Raw genomic sequence first — 20662 nt, forward strand, 5'->3', positions numbered from 1 at the left:
AACAATATACACCTAGGTCAGAGAAACATGACTGCAGTGTTCTGAAAGACGATACAAGGATTCAGACCAAAGGAAGACAGGAGTTACCCTATTTTAGTAGAGCTGAATGGAAAATAAAAATGATGCTTCTGAAAAATGTCTGGTATTTATTTCTATCTCAGTACAGAAAACAAGAAGAGATTATCCAAGAGAGTTCAACAACTGAGCAACTTGCCTTGGGGTAGGAGAAGGTGGAGGTGTATAGTCCAAACGAATCTATAACAAGATCTTGAAACCTCCACATTCTAGACGAATTGGACTAAGCACCAAATTACAGCATCAGGGCACTACAATGAAAAATTGTTGCTGATTAGCCATTATATTCTCTTTAAATAGGTTAGCTTGAGTACCAAAAGTAATGTCACCCCAGGAAAACATGCTCAGGATCTGGGGTGAATACGTGGGTGTCATTTTCATGCTACTATAATTATGGAACTATCTGAGGCCCTCGCTTTGTATATAGACATGTCTCAACATCTGCTTTGAACCAGGATTTCTCTCAAGGCCAGTGGAAAACTTTCCTATGAAACATTCATTATAATTAACATTTTCCCATATGTTTGAGAACATTGCAGGCATATGGACTTCTACATGTTCACTTTGCAGTCTTCCAGGTCAGACGATGCTTCAGTTTCCTATGAGCTATTGTAGATTTGGAGGGAATTAATAGCTTTGTATGGGATACTTTATAAAAACATGTTTTATATAATGTCATGAAAAGGTAGATATCATGAATAACCGACGTTTGTCTAAAACATTTTTCAAAACTTTTTGCAGAATCATCTTCTGTGAAGGCTTTGTAAGAACAGGTTAGACAAACATCTGGTAATGATGGACCAGGTATTGGACCCTGCCACAATTCAGAATGTTGGGCTGAAACTAGAAATTTTCAACTAATTTTGATTTGTCGGGTCCTAAAATATTCCCTTGGAGATGCAGCAATTTCACACACTTAAGTTGATGTATAGTATACAGGAGCTTGCTTTTCTTAGTTACCTCTCATAGACCCCTCCAAAACAGTTATTAGACCTTCATGTCTGACTGCAGATTAAAAACTGCTGGACTGTGAAAAGGTGTTTTTATACCTGTGTATCAGTTGTTCTGTAATATACCTGTACTTTGATGGGGTTTTTTATATTTTGATTTTTTTTTTTTTAATTTTTGATTAACCCACACAGCAGTCTTGGTGCCTTGACTCCATAACTTTTTTCAGGGCTGGACCTTTTCTTGCAGTTCCTCCCGCCACTAGTTCATTCCCTCTGAATTTAATAACAGGGAGAAGGTGACGTTGAGGAAGCTATTGCAAACTTTCCGTCCCTCTGAGAAGAGAAATTATATTAATTTTGAAAGCAGGTAACTAGGTAATGCCATCAAAAACCTGCCTACGGTTCACTGCTGAAGCTATGCATATTTTTCTGATGTTGTTTATTTTTGTTTTCCAAGTAGTCATTTAATGTAGTCACTTTAATAAACATCTATAAGAAGTATTAACTTACTGTTACAAGTCATCATACCACAAGTGTAGTTAAAGCCTGTATGAACAATTGCTCTTCCTGCTTGTAGCAGCTTGTTGTATATAACAGTTTGTTAACTGGTCATTTTGACTCGGTTGTTTAGTTTTGGTTTTAACGATAGCTAAAAAGAGGAATAGTCTGTAATATGGACCAAATGATTGGAAAAATGTATCCATAAAAACAAACCAATTGTTCCTTACTGGAGCATGAGGAACGGGGTTGGAACTGTTAAAATAAATTGTCACTATATTTTAGCTGGAAAATGCATATAAAAGCCCAAATACTGGGAAATTATTAACTTCAAACAGTTCAAGACTAAACTTGTAGTCTTAATAAGTATCTGTTAGTTAGCCTGCATTTTTTTCCAGTGTATGAAGGAAAATACATAGCTGTAAAAATGCTCATTCAATTATAATTTCTGTTATTCTGGGGTTTGAAGTTTCTGTCTTTTTTTTTTTTTTTAATTACCTTTAAATATGTAGTCAGTCATATAGTCCTACAGCTTAACATGTATTATTTTACTTACAGACTCTGAGAAACATGGTGAATGGAAGACCTTTTAAAATGCATTTTGGGAAGAACATAAAGCAACAAAAAGAGAAGAGAAGGCAAGCATGAACAGAGACTCTTGCGTAACAGAAGGGTTGAACAGCAGAGACTAACAGCAACAGAAAAAGTTGTAACTTAACTTGATCACTTGCAGCCATATCGTTCAGCAATAAAATATTAATCTTCATATTGGTAGTTCAGTTTCAGGCCATTTACTGCAAAATTCAAAGTGCCATACTTGTAAAACACAAGGAGGTGAACTGTAGAAAGTATTTTTTTCCAGAACAAAGTTGACCAAAATGCTCTGAAGAGGTAACAGTCACCAAAGGGAATTGATGCTGGTCTGTTCATCAACAGCTAGAGGTTTCCATTTGCTTTCAGACAGGAAAGTTTGTGGGTTTTGCTGGGACTTGAGAACTGCTCACAAAAAGACAACCTAGTCAAGACTGTCAGTCAAGGCTGGAGGATCTCATGGGACCGGCATCATGGGAATTTCCCAAGCTACAGGTATGGAATAAAAGTGTAGTGCATTTGGTGGATCCAGCAGGTGGAACACTAGCTTGCTGGCATGTCTTTGGACATGAAGATGTGAAACCTTGCACTAGAACAACACAATTGGTGTACAGTGGCTTGCAGTACGATGGAGAACAATCTGTTCTTATCTTATTGAGGGCAGTTCTGTTCAATATCTTTATCAATTATCTGGACGAGGGGATTGAGTGCTCTCTCAGTAAGTTTGCAGGCAACATCAAGTTGGGCGGGAGCATTGATTTGCTTAAAAGTAGGAAGGCTCTACAGAGGGATCTGTACAGGCTGAATCAATGGCCCGAGGGCAATTATATGAGGTTAAACAAGGTTGAAAGTGCCAGGTCCTGCACTTGAGTCACAACAACCCCATGCAACGCTACAGGTCTGGGGAAGAGTGGCTGGAAAGCTACCCAGTGGAAAAGGACATGGGGATGTTGGTCAATAGCTGGCTGAAAACGAGCCAGCAGTGTGTCCAGGTGTAGCATCCTGACTTGTATCAGAAATAGTGTGGCCAGCAGGACTAGGTAAGTGACTGTCCCCTGTACTCCTCACTGGTGAGGCTGCACCTTAAATACTGTGTTCAGTTTTGAGCCCCTCACTACAACAAAGACATTGAGGTGCTGGAGCGTGTCCAAAGTAGGGGTACGAAGCTGATGAAGGGCTTAGAGCACAAGTCTTATGAGGAGTGGCTGAAGGAACTGGAGCTGTTTAGTGTAGAGAAAAGGAGACTGAGGAGAGACCTTATTACTCTCTACAACTACATGAAAGGAGGTTGTAGTGAGGTGGGTGTCAGTCTGCTCCCAAGTAACACGCATTAGGATAAGAGGAAAAGGCCTCAATTTGCACTAGAGGAGGTTTAAATTGGATATTAGGAAAAAATTCTTCATGGAAAGGGTTATCAAGCATTGGAAAGGCTGCCCAGGGAAGTGTTTGAGTCACCATCCCTGGAGGTATTGAAAAGACGTGTAGAGGTGGTGCTTAGGAACATGGTTTACTGGTCGACTTGGCAGTGTCAGGTTAACGGTTGGACTTGATGATCTTAAAGGTCTTTTCCAAACTGAATGATTCAATGATTCTATGGGGTTTTTGGCTTATACCTGTATGGACAACACTCTTTACACTGACACAAGTGTTTGCCTAAGGGATACAGGCAGCTGTTAGATTGCTTACAGTTCTCGAATGTACTGTGCATTCCTTCAAGATAGAAATGTTTGAAAACTAGTATAACTGCAAGGGATCTAATATTTTATGTCTACGTCTAATCTTTTTTTTCTGAGTTTTATTATGTTTTTCCCTATTGCATTTTACTAAACAAGAATTTATTTTAGAACATTCTGCTTTTTAATAAATGGAATGAATTGTTATACTATTCAAACAGTGTACTTTGGTCCTTAACTGGCTAATTATTCTTGATATAATGTAGTTTTTTTCATGTGACTAAGGATAAGGCATGTGGTTTTATACTACCTACAGTCTGCTTGCAGAAAAGTTGAAGACAATTTATGTCAGATCCATAGTTTATTTTTCTCTGCTAAGTCCATTTATTTTACATTCTTAAACTTATGCCAAGGATTAATTTAGCCCTATATCTTTTACACTGATTTTTACAAGTATTTCCAGACTTCAGGCACAAGTCTAACAAGATGATGATGTTCATTGCTAAGGATGTTTCTCCTCAGCTCATTCAGCTGGGACTCAAGTAAATTATGTAAACATTTCCCATGGCAGCTCCCCAAGGTGTACACAAATGTTAATCTGGAGTAGTCTTTTTCAACATTTTTTTTATCTTGGGCCTTTTTCATGGAAGTAATTTAATCAATTTGGAAAGAAATTGCCTTTAAAACAAGGGAAGTTGTGGGTGCTTTCAAGTGTCTGTTTTTGGATTACATATGAAAGAGGAAAATAAACAAAGCATTATGATTATGTTTAAGACTCATTTAGAAATGGCTCATAATGGCATATGTTAAAGATGATGAATAATTAAGAAAACTGGTCATGTAATTATTAGAAGAAACCGCACATTTTCCCAGAGAATGTAAACCAACAAACTCAAGTCAGCCACAGCCAGACTACTCCGGGGATTTACTCTTGCTCTGACAAGATCTCTGTTCTGCTGCTACTGATGTCTGGTTCCAGGGCAGCACACGCTCACTGTGAACTGGCCCCAAGGGTTAGTCCTGTCCTACATACTATTTATGAATGCAGTACAGCACTTTTTTGCTAGCCTGTGTATTTCCAAGAAAACCATAGCTTTTCTACTTTCAAAAGGTAACTTGAAATAATATGTTGTGAAAATCAGAAAAAAAAACCCATAAGGTCTTTAGAGAGGACAGGAGTTAAAAAATATCTTTCAAATAGCAGTAACATTTTATGTTCATAATATATCTCAGACAGCTCCTCTTTGTTGTTTGAACTGCACGTTCCATGTGAATTATCGGGAAGCGGCAAGGTCATGGATCTGTTTTTAGAAAACATGCAGTAATTTTCCTTTTAAAATCACAAATAGTGAGACAGCAGAAACAAATAAGAACTGTTTGATGGCACACATTTTACGGATATTGCTGATATTATATTTATAATTGAAAACACAATTCCTGTCAATAATATTCATCTTTCTCTTGAATTTGCATGTCAAAAACACATAATGGTGGTATTTGGCTCAACAGAGCATTACATAAATAGAATATAAGTTCAGAACTTTATTGGCCTTTAAGGTTTATTCCAAGACTATCTTTTTCACCACACCATCTATGTTTCATGGATACCCTAATCATTAGCATTAAAAGACTTCATATTGCATATCAGGCCTCTCACAGTAACTTTTTGGTACAATGAACAAAGGAGTGCCTATTGACTTTAAGAGGAGAAAGATTAGGGGTCAAGCTGATGATGGAGAACTTTATTTTCTCCATAAATAATTTTATTGACATGACTGCCATAAATGGTTGACCTGTATGATTGAAAGATCAGGACTGGGATAAACACATGGATTGCAGATTTTGAACTAGCTGAGTTTGCAACGACAAAAACTGATGATGTTGAAGGCTACAACCATACAACCATGGAATAAACATGAGAAGTCAAACTTCGATTCTTAACTTTCTATTATTTTCAGTTATGCTCCAGTGGTACAACAGAATGAAGGTTCTCCACCTGTTTCTTTCTTCGTCGTACAGTTTGAAACAGTGGCTAAGAGTAAAAGTCCCACCTTCCTTTCCCCTGTAAATCTGTGACTGCAAGAGGAAACACTGCAGTTTCAGAAAGGAAGGCAAAAGTCTCTAAAGTTCAGGTCACTTTGTGTCTTTGCTAACTCATTTAGCAAGCTACAGAATTCAGGCTGAAGATTTGTTGTCTCTTACTGAGCATCCTGCCCAATGAATACACTCTTCTAAAGCATTATTTATCCTGCTATTGTACCACAGTTAATAATCCGTGGCTGTGCTGACCCCCTTTGTTCATTTTAAAATTCACTTCTGTGGTAATGCAAAGTGATGCCAAGCTAGCCACAACTTCTGTCTGTCCCCAGAATAATGATAGCACTGACGATTTACAGTAATCTCTACTGAAATTACCCAAGGCATTCATTCTTCAAACTTTCTGGCTCCATCAATATAAATTAGCACAGGAATGGTTGAAAGCTAACAAATTGGGTCCAAATGCTGAATTTTATCCATGCATTTCTTCACTGAAAGTCAAAGTGTCTTCAATTTTCCTGTACCTTCTGGAGGTCTGGAATTCAGTGCTACTTTGGCAAGAGGATTCACTGTTTTGCAGTGTTTCCAAAACAAGTTAGACTTACTAATTCCAAGATTTCCTTAGGAAAATGTTGGTCCTAAACTGCAGGAAGATGCACTGGTAGAGGGTAGGTGACCATGAAGGGACAGAGCTGGGAGTGAATAAGGAGCACAGATGTGAACAAGGGACAGTGAGATAAAAGATTCCCAGGCAGGGTGAAAGAGACTGTCTAAGAAAAGGTTTAATGAGATGAACTTTTCTAGAGAACATGGCATCCGGGAACAGAAAGAGGGCGTGTGGTGGGGCGTAGGAAAGAGAAAGGTATAGTATGGCTCTGGAAAAATAAGGGGAAGAGTGACAGAGGACTGAACATCTAGATACAGGAGTATGGGTGTCTATGGCAGAAGGTGACTAGAAAAATACTAAGTGTGATGACTTAGGCAAGAAGGAAAGGGAAGGCAAGATTATGGTATGGCAAAGAAAGAGCCATAGAATAGCATTTCTCTGGGCAGGAAATACGATTTTCATATCATAGGGAGGTTTAAAATTAATCGGGGCTGCAGAACTTAATCATGCTCACAGCAGAGTCTCTTGCTCTGAGAAGCAAAGATAATTTCTTCAATTCCCTCTCAAATTCTTGCAGTCTCGAACAGAACATTCAGGCATCTTCCATTTCAAACCTGAGTATATTTCTCTTACTCTTGTAAACATAAATTAAGTGTTAGGTCATCTTACACTGTTTATTTCCAGTTGTACTTCTGGTGCAAATGCTTTTATGCATTTTTTTAATCCCAGTGTGGCCTTCTGTACTGGCTCACAATTCTTCTTGGAATAAATCCAAGATACACTGTATTATATATGCCACTTTTAGAGAAAATCTCTTTACAGCTGGAAAAAAAAAATCACTTTCAATTTGTGTTTGAATACTTCTGTCTTAATTAGCTTTTTGTGGCTTAAGGAACTGGATTTTACTACACTTATTAGCAAGGAAGACTGCCTTATCAGCATCATTCTTCTATGTGTATACTTAAGTATTGCTGAGCTCTGCATTTTTATAATCTGCAAGCTTTCATTTATTTTAAAGTTTGTTACAACTATATTATGTAAATTATTAAATGCAAATGTTATTATATTATCAGTTAAAAGTGCCAAAGTGAAAATAAAAATAAAAATGTGAAAGGGCAAGGAGGAACAGATAACAAGAAAAAAAAGAAAACAAATTAAATAATGTCCTCAAAATGCATATTTATGAATACTAATCCCTCTAGTTAACTTCTTTTACACTAAAGACATTGCTGTATGAGAATGTTGTAGTAAACTAAGATGGATAATATGTGTAATTCTCTGTTTCATTCTGACTTTATTTCTACAGTGTCACCAACACTGTAGTTTTGAAGATAAATTAAAACACAGCTATATAACAAAGATTTACAGTTTACAGGCCTCGTTTTTAAAATCATATATGTTTATATATAAACATCTAAAAAATTCCACTAAGAGCCCTTTGTGGAAGCGTTTAAGTGTGTAACTTCTATCAAAGTCAATGGGATTAGACTGTTAGGGTGAGAACTGTATAGAGATTCACTAAAATTCACAGCCCTGGGAATTCACAGCCCTGAATCTGACACCTAGACTATGCGTGTGCTGGAAAATAAAATAACCCAGCCATGATTGTATGCAAGAGTGGCCAACTGGCATGGCATGGCTAGCGTTCATGGCTAGACACTCCCTTGCTCTAAAATGGAATGGCCACATCCAAATGGCTATTAGCAACATGAATCCCCAGGCAATATGCATGAATTTTTTGAGAGTGCACTGTGAGCACTCAAGAATAGGTGAACATTTCAGACGACACTGGGAGGGAGACACAGAGGCACACAACGTTGTTTGCTGTTCAGACACGGTCCCAGAGTCTCTGTGCAGTCAAGCACTTCTGAGTGAAGATCATAAAAGACAACATGCTTTATGGCGAGCTGCCTAAGGTAATCAGGGGCAAATAGTAAGATAACCACATATTGTTTGATTTATTTTGCTGTTTTTGCTGCTCTTTGTATTACATTTTGTCATTTCATTGCTTGGATCCCTGCTCCCATCAGTAATATGATAGCATTGTAACGAATTGGTAGACTTTATTCTCCTCTGCCTGACCTTCTGTTTTATACTCTGGAAGATGTTTCTCAGGCTATACTCATGCTAGGATAGTTAAATGTACCAGAGCCCAGCCGCTGGAACTCAATCACTCATCTCATTATATTGTTAGCATGGACCTTGACATTGTTTTGGTCAGCCAGCTAGTGCTCTCCCAGGTCAATCCTAGGCACAGTTAGGGAGATAGCATAGTCTAGACACGATTTCTTATTGGCAGTTTGAATATGATCACCATGACTTGGAAACAAGTTTAATAGTATGGAAATGGTGTGAATCACAGAATCACAGAATGTTAGGGATTGGAAGGGACCTTATAGGATCATCTAGTCCAATCCCCCATGAATGAGCCAGTCTTAATAATCTTCAAGGGTCAGATATCATTCCTTCCTAATTCCTGCTATGGTGCCCTCGAGAGGCAGGTCGGATGAGTTTTGGAGCCAAGAAAGCATCTCACAGCTCCTTATAGAGGCTATCCCTGTGGCCCCTCCCCTGCTACCAAAACCCCACCACGTAAACCCACCACACTCCCAAAGCTGGAAACATCCACTCCAGGGCCTGCAACCAGCTTCTTCTCTGACTGTACCTACCTCTCTTGTATGGCTGACAAAACTCTCCTATAAGGTGCTGATTTCCCAAATGCATCTTTCTAGGAGCTGGATGTAGCATTACTTATTCTGTGAGCTTGTAATTCTTCAGTTTTTGTATTACACTTCTAATTTTCATTGCTCTTCCAAATCTCTTCCCTGTCATCAACTGCTGTCTTACAGAGAAATTATTGTGTCCTATTTCCCTTGAAATTTCCAGATGACTAGTATGTCTGCACACAACCTAGAAAGAAAATTAACCATCTTTATAAATCACTGAATTAATCTTATGTCGAATGATATTGGCATTTTCTTAATAGTTAGTGGGCTAATTTTATTTTCTCTGCTGTGTGAGATTATCTAAGTTAATCTCCTAGATATTGACTTACTTATCCTATAGTGCTGTCATTGACAACGGAAGTCCTTCAACCTTTTTAGAGAATGGTGTTACCGTTGTGCTCATGAGGAGCATGGCATTTAAACTAGAAGTCCCAGGAAATTGATGAGACAACTTCTACAAACTACTCAACCAAAATTTTTCATATTTATACTGAATATCAAAATTTTCAATAATACAATGACTGATGGTATCAACCTCAAGGTTTTTTAAGAGAGAGAGATATGCAGCTGTGTTTTCACTCATGTGAAAAAGTAATATTCAACGGTTTGATTTGAAATTGTGTTGTACTTGATTTATCACTGGTTGACTGGACTGAGATTAAAATAAATCATTCCACTGTTCTGTTAAATAAAGCCATCTAAAAGCCAAAGTCATCCACCTAGTTAATGAGAGGTAGCCTTTCCCTCCATCACTGACACCTACTGTGACACTCTTCTTCCCCTTAAGACAGCAAAACACCTGCAAAATTGGAAGAAGCTCATGACTATGGGAGTTGATTTTGCAAAAAGTTAATAAAACTACAACGGATCTCCTCACATTCAAATCAAAACATAAAACTCTTCCACAGTGGTTTGGCTCTCTTGTTTGAATTCATAACCTACAGAAACTCATAGACAATGTTATGAAAGATACTGAAAAGAAAAGTGCATGTTCTGCAGCTTCTCTCCTGTATATTTCCTAAGTATTTGAATGTGAGAGAAAAACAGATAGCTATTACTAAGTAAGTCTTTTACTAGTGTAAAACTCCAAACTTACTCTGGGAATGTCTAAAAATGTTATTGACTTGAGATTTTTTGGGATGGTTTAGGGAAACATCTCTCAGAGAGGTCTGAAACTACATGTATTTGCCCTCCCTTGAAATTCTTTCTAACTCTTCCTTTTTTGGCAGACTGTTCAACAGCCACTTTCTGTCTGTGACCCAGGTTTCATTTACTGTTTCAGACAATGATGGATGTTCAACAAAGGGAAAAAACGGGTGAGATGGTCCTTCATGTGGGCTAGAACAAGCTGACTCCACAAACTTGAATTTTTGGACTAATTAAACTTCCGGAACAAACAGTTCTTGCAGTTTTGTGAATTTGAAACTATCTTGTTTCAAGATGTTAGAGAATGGCAGAACATATGTGGAGACACAACTCTCCTTACGTCTGTGGTTCAGGAAGACTATGGGCTGTATTTTCATCCTATGATGGGAACCAACACAACCAGCTAAATTCCCTCATGTCCAGTGATCTGGTCCAGGCCTTCGTCTGGGCTCACACACAGTTGTACTCTATTGTTGCAATTAGGAATAAATGTTAATCATTCTCCTGGACACCACAACCTTTTATGTCATATGTACTATTGATGCACATTGGATGCAAACATTTTCAAATGGTCATTTGCATTTAACTGAACTAATGGAGTCAAGACAGAGGTCAACCCCCATTACTCCAAAATTGTGGCAATATTTAGAATCCTGTCTGATACAGCCATTTCTCACAGCCAGAGCCATGAGCCAGCGTTCAAAGGCTATCTTGTGTCAGTGACATCAGGCTGTCAGAGAGAACACATTACATTGGGATTCACATAATTTTGCCTATCTTCAGGCTAAGGAATGTAATAAACAAGACAGAGTAATACAAATGTTTAAATGAGACATGTATCATAGGATAAAATTTCATGGAATTCCCTAGAGGGGAGGACCAAAGGTTGACATTATGGCTCAGGATGACAGACAAATCTTCAGATATGCAGAAACTATGATCTACATAACTTCTAAGGATCTGCAATCCTATCAGAAGTATCCAGTCTAAGCTTTCTCTGCCTTCTTTTATTTCTCAATGTCCCACTTAAAGCTTAGCAAATAAAAGGAAAAAATCTATATTGTAAATGTGGTTTTAATATCTTCCATACTAAAAAAAGTTACAAATTATTCATTCTTATTTTTCAAAGCATTTAAACTCTTGTCTTTACTGGTTCAAAAGAAAAAATATCTCTATATTAACATCAAACAGGCAGATGTTTCACTGGAAGTGGATTTGAGACTGGTCATTCAACTATTGTTGAGGCAGTTACACACTTTTTCCATGGTAAGGCTTCATTGAAGGTCATAGGGACCCTACAGAGCTGGTAACTGCCCTTGTGCCACACAACCTGGAGTCTGCAACACAAGGTGAAACACGGGTCAAAAACACACAGGTAGGCAAAGAGATGGGGAAAGACATGGTCAACAGAACAGTCAGAAGCTTTAGCAAAGGTTACACTGGCTATATGCCTGAGTTGTAAGTTGATTAAACCAATTGTTACCAGTAATAACATCGATTCAAACGTATCACTTACCACCATTTGCTACCACATGGTACCTGGAATGCAGCAAAGGTAAGTTTTGAGGAGAATTTTGATTAATATGGTAGCTTTAGAGATTTTGCCTACACACATAGCTGGATAAGAAAATGGTTTAGTAACTCTGGGAAAAGCGGACATTTGGGTGACAAAAACTCATACTTTTTGTAGAACGAAGGCGATGGATGACTGATATAAAAACTGGAATACCTCTACAGAATATTTTTAAACAACAAAAAATTCCATATTTCTGGAGTTTAATTAAAATTAGATGAAACCAAATTAAAGCCAGTCTGGACAGATTTCGGTATTCAAATGATAATAACTTGTAGGTGGAAAATAGGAAAATAGGTCTCTAGAGTATTCACTTTTTACAATCACATTGTTAAAGTTATAATGGTCTAAAAGTATCAGCCAGATTTATTTTGAAGGCTGAAATCTTACATGTTTCAAGGTTTTTTACCAACTGCGAGTTACTTGCCTCACACACTTTATTCATAGCAAATAATATAAGACACAATACAAATCAATTGATTTTGAAAACTTTGGAAAAAAAGTGCAGCCTATTCCTAAGCACTCTAAGTCACAAACTTTAGTAAGAAATGCTATAATGAAAGAGGCAATGACATTCCTCTGCAATTCAAGTGTACTAGCTAAGCAGCTTGAATTTGCTAAAATATCACTTTTCTATCTGATTTCAAATCCTTGATGATTAATTGTGAGAAATGACTGTAAGCTTCATTAACATAATGAGATATCCGTCTATGTCAAATAAAAAGCATTAATACAGCAAATGAGACAGGTAAATAGTTCAGATGAAGTTAGCACAGCCTTTTGAGTTCTCAGCAAGAGTGCAAGGAAGTGATTTTACCAAATTTTAATCTCTTTGCAACCTTCCAGCCAGCTTTGCTTTGAAGAGAAGAACTTTTTCTAAAATAAATAAATATATGTATATGTCGTGTGTGTATATATGTATAACTACTGTCATTCCAAGGATTTTTTTTTGTTTAAATAAACATGTATTAACAAAACAGGCATGCATAATAGGTGGATGAGATGAATCTTTGAAATATTGTCTTCTCAGACATTTCCTGAGCAATCGAGGGCATCTAAATTATTAATGTTATCAATCATCTCCTTCAGCAAAGGAGATTTATTTTGCAAATTCCAGCAATCCTGATCAGCTGAATTTTTAAAGACCCAGTGTTTCTGTATTCCTTTACTGTTTGTTTTCAAGTGTTGATTTTTTTTTAAATACCACAAAAGAGGAAAACAAATCACATCATATATTAACCCATAACCTTTTAAGCTACAGAAACAGACAGGTCATTTTTTTTTTCTTAGTGTTGACATTCTGCATGTGTAAGAAAAACTTATATATGTAGATTTCTCTCACAAGAGCTTCAGGGCATAACCCAGACAGAGAAGCCATCACTTTTCCATTCTGCACCCAGGCTGCTGACAAAAGAATTGTGCAAATGAGCCTTTAAATCCTTAAATAGTCACTACACAATGCATGAAAGAATGCAGCGCAGGACAAAGGGCAATATTCACAGTTTATCTCAGGGTGATGGATCTGAATCGACGCATGAACATGGGTTTGTTACGGGATGGAGTAGGCCGAAAACCCCTACTGAGAACCCAGTGGCCACAGTCTGTAATGCAAACAGTCAGGCTAAGTCCTTAACAATTAGAGTAAATTGAACTGGCCATTATCTGAACTTCAACTTGTTCTCATGATTGATATGGGAAATGAAAAGTTGTATATATCTCTACAGAGACTACATGTTTTCTCCTCCTGACCAATGCTAGGAATTGGTAGATTCATATTTTAATGCAGAAATGCCAATTCTGTATTTCCATTTCATAAAAGTGCTAGTGCTTGCATTCACGTTGCAATAAATGTTATCAATTTTGTTGTTTTAATATAATTTTATCTATGTATGAGACATAAAAATAAGCTAGAAAGCTGAATTTATACAGACTAACAACGGATAATCTATATGAACTCATAACATATACGGACAAATACCTGTTCATCCGACATCCTTCACGCCATTAGTCTGTTGTCAGTCCATATAAATATTCATACGTAACTAGTAGCTAGAGAGTTTCATGTCTTGGGGCATTCAGTACTTCAGAAAAATCAGGGTCTTTTAAAGAATACATATAATGTAGAGCACTTATGAGCATAAATAAATTCATCTTAACCATGTTGTCCATAACCGTTACTAAAATACTTCGTATTAATATTTCAGGTCTTCTAAAATTCAGGAAGTGTAAAATTAATCTTGAGGTAATGTGTTATAGAGAGGCAAATGTTAACCCGTTAGTGCTCAAACAAGGAATGGAGAGGCTAGAGCAGGGGGATGCTGCACTTTGTCCTCTGCGTATTTTTGCTTTTTTCAGGTCACGGCAGTAAGAAGGGGGAACATGACATAGCTACCTGTAAAATATATGCAAACCAAGCAAAGCATCCACAAAGCATTAAGTGTTCATATACACTTGTGGTAAGGAGGGAATTCTCATTAGCTTACTAAAAATACTGGATTGAAACAATCTCTTTTGATTAATATCTCACCTGTTAATATTTAGGGCTGAATAAATTCAGGTAACATTCCAGGAAATGTGATCTGTGAAAGGGCATATGATTTCACATAAAGACCTGCACGGAGGCCACCAGGACAGCCAATGAAACACAGAGACTTCAAGAAACTCTCTTCAAAGCAACCCAATGTATTCAAGTATACACTGCATTCAAGTTGGATGGATTTCCCTTTTGTCTATAGTCATCAGAGGCAAGTGACATCTTGAACGCCTCAAGAAGATTAAATAGCAAAGCTCAGTCGGAAGCTTAAAAAAAAGAGAGAGAAAAGAAAAGGGCCAACTTGGCCATTATGGAGCTGGTCCTTTCTTGTCTGTGAAAGAGCTTTCAAGGAGTACTATTGGAAGAAGAAGGCCCAGATAAAGAATACAATGATGTTAGAAAGGGAGAACTCCGAGTGGAACCAGAGGGTGTGGGTTGCGCTGAATGAAGGATTAGTGCAGCTTCACAGCAAAGAAAAGGGGAATCCTAGTCAAGATGAAAATGAGGAATTACTTTTTTTAGACTCCAGTTCACTGAGCAGCGACAATGCATGATGGGAGGTACTTGACATAACACTCTTCCAGGCCATGTTTGCTCTCCATGTGGGACCAAAAAAAACCAACAACAGTGGCACACCAAAACAAAACAGTTTTTAGCCTAATAAACTTACTCAGAAATTCTTTTTGACAAACCTTGGGTTTTATTTGCATCTGCATGATGAACCAATCACACATGGGAAATTAACATGCCAGATTTTCAGACAATGTGTCTTTTAATTTTACAAAAGTTTCAAATCAATGTGTCCTTTTTGCATGTTGTAAGAAAAGAAGATACTTTCAGTGTTGAATTCTTCACAGTCATCGGAAACGGTTACCTTCTGGAACGTCTTAGGGCAAATTAAAAGGCAAAATGGTGTGGGGTTACAAGGCATTTTTGATTCTTAGCTTAAGATGTGTGCACAGCAGTCAGTTTGATTCTGAGTTAGGGAAAACATAGTGCAGAAGGAAGAGGGTACAATTTAATTGCATCAAGAGATGGGAACATATTTTGATTTAGGACTATTAATATTAGCCTGTGAATGACTGACCTATTTTCCTATGCGTGAGGAATCTGTAGTCCCAGAATCACACTACTAGTTGTGACATAGCCAAGGTGAAAAAAGGGCTGGAACACAGGATCTCTGTGACAACTTATTTGTTAGCATGATACAAACATAAACTTCAGGTTAGGGGGAAAAACAGCGAGTTAGGAGCACTCTGGGGACATTGTCACATCCACATCACATAGGGAAAGAAGCAAGTCAGGATCTCCTTTACCTGCTGGTGAAATCATTATGGTAATAAAGGGCAAAAGAAACAAGTTGGTCTACCTCATCCACTTCCCTAAAGTGTCAGAAAAAGCTCAAGCATCATAGGATATTATGAAGTATTAATCTTGGGCAGAGACCCCTGCTGTCCTCGTGGGCAAGGGACCCTTTGCTGAAAAGCTTTCTTCAGGGTTCGATGAAAGAGCTGAATGGCAAAAAAAAAATGACCTCAAGATCTTTCAGTTTCCTTGGATACCTCTCAGTCCCAGCAAAAATAAAGTTTTATCATGGACAGGACAGAAGCACCACCTCCCTCCAGTACCACACCAGTTCATGAAGCTGTTAATGATGAAGTCAGAGATTACACCTCAGGAGCAGCTGGAACAGAACAGATGTGGCAAGATCAAAAAGAAGGCTTCTTCCTAAAATGTATGTTATCTGTGCTTGTGGTGAGGTGTTATGAAGAAAATCAATAAAAAGAGAATTTTTCATTTTAGAACAGTTTGGCTCGACAGATTTAACTGTAAGAAGGCACCGAAGGGGCAAAACTACTGTCTAAAATGCACACTCGCAAATATCGTGAAAGCATTAAAAGTAAAGGAAAGGCTGGTACCTGGACAAAATGAGCTGCGGCTGTGAATACATTTAGGAAATCAGAAGGTCCCTTCCTGATCTTTTGCCAAGAGTCTTCCAACAGGAACAAGAACTAAAAATGTAACTAGTTCAAAGGCTGAGTTGTATATGTTTATGGTATGGCTGCTGCTGTTGTTAATAGTTGGCTGGATTAAATGACCTAAAGCTGAGGGAACTGAACCGTGGCTTTTACGCACACATAATTCATATGATTTCTGGAACTGCCCAGGGTATAGTGTGACATGGAGATTCTGGCATGCAGCCTGCCAGTCCACTCCCTTTCTACCATACTCGCTTTGATTCTTCCCTTTTCTTCTCACATTATCTGTTCTTTCCTTCTACTCATTGACTGCTCATTTCTAAGGGATAGACCACAGGAGCTGAGGGGTGACTGCTCTCCATGCAAGCTACTGAGAAACCAAAAATGTAATAGTTCACATGACTACGCAAGGGCAGTCGCTGCCTCTTCTGCTCCCTTGCACATGTGTGTGGTTCTGTGGAACTGAGAATGCACTATTTATACCTCTGATCTCCAGTGTAAAACCTCGTTTTCTCTTATTTATCATATCCAGCCTCTTTTTCTCTACCTTATTGATAAGAACAGCCTTACAGTCACATGGGTCTGCATTAACAATGAAGAACTTATGAGGAGCGGCTGAGGGAGTTGGGGCTGTTTAGCCTGGAGAAGAGGAGGCTGAGGGGAGACCTGATTACGGCCTATAAATACTTGAGAAAAGATGGTGGGGAGGTAGGGGAAGGGCTCTTTACATTAGTGATGGGTGATAGAACAAGAGGAAATGGGCATAAGCTTAGTCAGGGGAGATTCAGGTTGGATGTTAGGAAGTATTTCTTCTCTGAAAGGGTTGTCAGCCACTGGAATAAGCTGCCCAGGGAGTGGTTGAGTCCCCATCCCTGGATGTGTTTAAGAATAGGGTGGATGAGCTACTTGAGGATATGGTTTAATGGGGATTAGGGATGGTTGGACTCGATGATCTCTAAGGTCTTTTCCAACCTAGAAATCTATGAATCTATGAATCTATGAATCTATGAGTGTCTGACGTGGTGACTGTGTTCAGGACTCAGAGCCTCCCTGTCATGTAATAGTTATTTTGCATACTGTTTTCATCAGGTGCTACGTCACTGGAAAGAGATTTTTAGCCTTTCGACAAGATTAGGAAGAATTTATGACTTCAAGGTGTCTACATGTATACAGTAGTGAACATGTGAGCATATTTGTGGTGCATTGCTACTGGACATACAACAGATCAGTCAGACAGGCATTGCTGGATAAGAAAATTTTTTTTCCTTTCATTATGAAGATGTATGTCTTTATTGTTGCTTCGATTGTTATTACTATTCAGAATCGAAAAAGCTAGTTCCACCACTTGTTTTTGAAGAAGCAAGATTGAATGCTCAGGTCTCATAAACGAACGTGTCTACACAAAGTGCAGTAACTATAACTTGTACCTGAATGGATAATCTGTGTTACTGTGCTAGGAAATAAATCCATTTTCTACTAATACTTTTTGTGATGATAGCATGAATATGTGAAGCTGCAGGCAAGAGATCTCTGTGGGCACGTGTGTGCATGCAAAGGTGCACTTTGAGGGTATTGTATCCTCCACTGAAGCCGTTTGTTTGTTCATTGTTGGATAAGCTGCCATCTCTAAAAACCTTTCTATGCAATACCTTTTGTCATGAAAGAACTATGAGATTTTGCTCTGAAAGTGATCCTCTGTGTAATTAAAGAGGTATAAAATCAAACTATATAGAAGATAATCTGAAGAGACAATAGGGATAGGTAGTGTGAATAGATAGTTTTATCAGTGGAGTTCCAAAAATTGAGCAGAGCTACTTTGATTCGCACAGCAAAGGCCTCACTCTACACTACAGAAAAGGAGCAGGTCTATGAAGTTTTGTAGTACTCAGAGGAAGCTGAAGAGTCAGTGACATCCCAGTTCTCGATTTCGTACCCTGGTTTAAATATGTAAAAGAAAGGTAACTGCTATATTGTAAATCCAGATTATTTTTCTGTAAAGGTTTTTATTTGATAGTGTTGCCTGAGTGCAATGATCCTTTGTTTTACTGCTCTGCATGTTACTACCTGTGTTTAAAGCTCACCCTACTGTTGCATTCTTGCTTGTTTAGAGCCAGAATTGCAATGTTAGCTGGGTCACCATGTTCCCCCTATAGAGTCTGGTGCCCAGCTGCTCTGACCTTCCCAGGCTTCTACTTGAAGACAAAGATGAGTTGAAGAAGCACCTGACTTCCATGCCCTAAAAAACAATTTTTCACAAAGATAGCCCAAGATTTCTTTCCCTAATTAGAATGTAGCAATCTTTGTTCTTTACAGCAAACAGCATCAAGTCAGGAGATGGCTGACTTTATTCCAATTACTGCTGTTACAATCCAAGAAAATATAATAATACATGTGGGGGAGTAATTGCTGCTTTTTTCCTCTCTCTTTTTTTTTTTTAATCTGTTTTTGTATCATAGTCATCAAGACAATGTAACAGCTGGTGACAAAGTAGTGAAAAGTAAAGAGCACCTGGTAAATAGAATGATTTTCACACTGTCTACATTAACATTTTTCTTGCATTCACTCCAAAACATTGGGTAGGAAAATGAGGTTAATTGTGCAAGAGAAGTCTTACACTTCTAATCAGGTGTATCAGATGTCAAGGGTTTTCCTTTGTAGTTTGGTGGTTTGAGTGATCCTGTATCTTTGTAATGAAGGAAATTTCTCTTTGATGAAAGGAAAAGCAGTCTGTAAAGGACAGAGAGTTTCCATACATGTCTTTCCTGAAGTTCACCCTCTCCTCCAGTATAAGAAACATCTTGAACACGAATTAACAGATCAATAATTTTAAATTGCATTGTATTTTCTTTAAATTATAACAATTATAACCAATTATAACATAAAAAACCAGTGACATATAGTAAATTTATGTTAATAATAATGAAAATGAGAAATTCCTTACTATGTCAGATAAACAAACAGAAACCAGAATCAGGCTGAAGAACTTTTGTGGCCTTTTTTGATTTTGATATTTTTAAAGGTAGGATAATTCAGATTGGAAGGGACCTGAGAAGGTGATCCAGTCCAGCTTCAATTCAGATTGGAAGGGACCTGAGAAGGTGATCCAGTCCAGCTTCCTTCTCAAAGTGGAATCAAGTATAAGATCAGATAATACTTTCAGTTGCATTTGTCAATTTACCTGAAGAAGAAAACAACTAAAATTTAAAATGTGTCCTTGTTTTTCCATTTTCACCTAATTTTATTCCTTTCCTCTGCCCTTCTACTATCAAAACCAGAAATCTGTGTTTTTATATTATATTCACACCTGAACAACTGTTCTAACTTTGGAATAATCAAAATCCTCTGTTAAGATAGCTCAAATTAGTCTGCAGAGCAGCATGACAGAAGTTAACATGACTATTCTGATTTCTATTTGTAAGCACAGATAGGAACACAATTGCCAATTAAAATAGAATGTATTCAAATTGGAATCATTTTATGGTTGATTAAGCTGCACGATATAACAAGTCATGTGTTGTTATGGATATTACCCTAGAGTTTACAGAGTTCTTCTGATAGTCCAAAGAGTGCCTGTGGGGACAAGAACTCATGCACTGGAAATATCTTCTTTATCATTTTAAAATACAATGTCTTCAGGGAAGCTGGTGCTAGAGAAAATATTTTCATAAGGTTTATCTATTTAAAAAGAAGCATAAAAAGCATTTTTCAAACAGTGGATTTGATTCATTGCTTTGTGCGCAGGTGATGTATCTGTGGCAGTGGGAGGGTGAAGTAACCTTTGTGATGACTTTCATACAGGTTACAGTAGTGGATTTTACATCATGGATCTAAACAAGACACCCCACAGTGCTTCCTCAAGGCCTTGGCCACAAATCTTTCCTGTCCATCTTCAACTCTACAAAGGAATTAGAAGATCTGGTTTGTGCTGCTGTAACTCTTCTCCAGCTTTATTTTCTGTTAGTATGGGCATGAAACCTGACTTCTGCCGCTGGCACTGCAATAGGAATCTGGTGCTACAAAGCAGATGTCTTCATTTATGTTTGTTTCAGTTGGCGTGGGCAAAAGTAAAGCAGGGCATGATTTCAAACGTATCTTTGAGGTATCCTTTTAAGCTGCTTTTGCATGAAAAGTACCAACATAACTTCAAAAAAGCTATGAAACAGTGAATCAGCTGTTTTGCTTCTCAACATACGGAGTGAGCTCCGCTTTAAAAACTAGTACCAAATTTCAGTTTTTGATCCAAAGCTTTATTTCACTCTGTCTCCAAAATTTCA

This window comes from Tauraco erythrolophus, chromosome 2, assembly GCF_009769465.1.
Source record: "Tauraco erythrolophus isolate bTauEry1 chromosome 2, bTauEry1.pri, whole genome shotgun sequence".
Classification (NCBI taxonomy): Eukaryota; Metazoa; Chordata; class Aves; order Musophagiformes; family Musophagidae; genus Tauraco; species Tauraco erythrolophus.